The sequence below is a fragment of the Limulus polyphemus genome, unplaced genomic scaffold, assembly GCF_000517525.1.
Source record: "Limulus polyphemus unplaced genomic scaffold, Limulus_polyphemus-2.1.2 Scaffold4935, whole genome shotgun sequence".
NCBI lineage: Eukaryota > Metazoa > Arthropoda > Merostomata > Xiphosura > Limulidae > Limulus > Limulus polyphemus.
The window spans coordinates 57,336-58,469 of NW_013670545.1; positions in this window are offsets into that span (position 1 = coordinate 57,336).

Sequence of the window (1,134 nt, forward strand, 5' to 3'; positions counted from 1 at the left end):
GAATACAACTTTACGATACACTTAATTTCAATATCCGCGCTAAAACAAACACTATAACGAACGAACGTTAACTTCAACAATACCCTGTGACTGCAGTTCAATTACTCACTATCAACACACACACATTATTGTCCCGTCACGTTGTCACCCTCTTTTATATACCAGACTACCCTATCTATAGTAAATACTAGAGCATTCGCCAAGGTACAGGATAGTTCTAGAAAATAGGTGGCGCCACACCAGTCACGTGACCTCGATGACGCAACAATATGCTTGATTCAGACGGCAAAATAAGTACTTTCAACTCTTTCCTCCTCATCAGTTGAGTTAATTTAACATAAAAATTCTCAATCTTCCTATGACTCGTCAGTCTCAACATTTAATTCCTGGATAAGGCAATGGTTGAGATATTCATCCATAACGTAAAGACATAGCTTATCAATGTGTTCCATGAGTATGGAAGAAAAATGGTAATTCCTGTAACTCACATGTCAATGCATCAATCTGCAAGAGTAAAAGGTATGGACTTTTCCAGCCAGAACCGAACTTCTTCCATGTTACTGGCATGTACCAAAGCCATGTCAAACTCTATGCTTGTAAATCTCTTCCTTCACCATGTTATTGATACATTTCTTGTGACGTATGATGATATTTTTCTAGCTGTTCAGAAGGAAATCATGTGCATCAAGTGACGCAGACCTTAACTACTTCAAGCATTATTGGGGACTTTGTGGGATATACACTGTAGGAAAGGACCATACATCATGTCATAATGAAGCAGTATTTCCAACAACCAATATAAAAATGTTTGACAAAATAAACTTGCAACATTTTTCAGTTGCTTTGTATGCTATCATGATGTATGTTAAATGCTCATCCCGGTAAGTTCAGCTAGAATTAATAAAATTGATAAGCTTATGCTTGATAGTTTGTATTATCAGTTCTGCCAAATAATCAGACTGGGGTGGTATGGCAAATCTTGCATCTTCACCACACCTAAAATTCTACATAACTCAAAGAACAGTTGGCTGTTGAAGTTAGCTTCCTGATCCATGTGGATCTCTTCCAGTGTACCATACTGGGCTATCTAATGCTCTGCCAATACTTCAGTTACAGAATGTGCCAAAATATCGA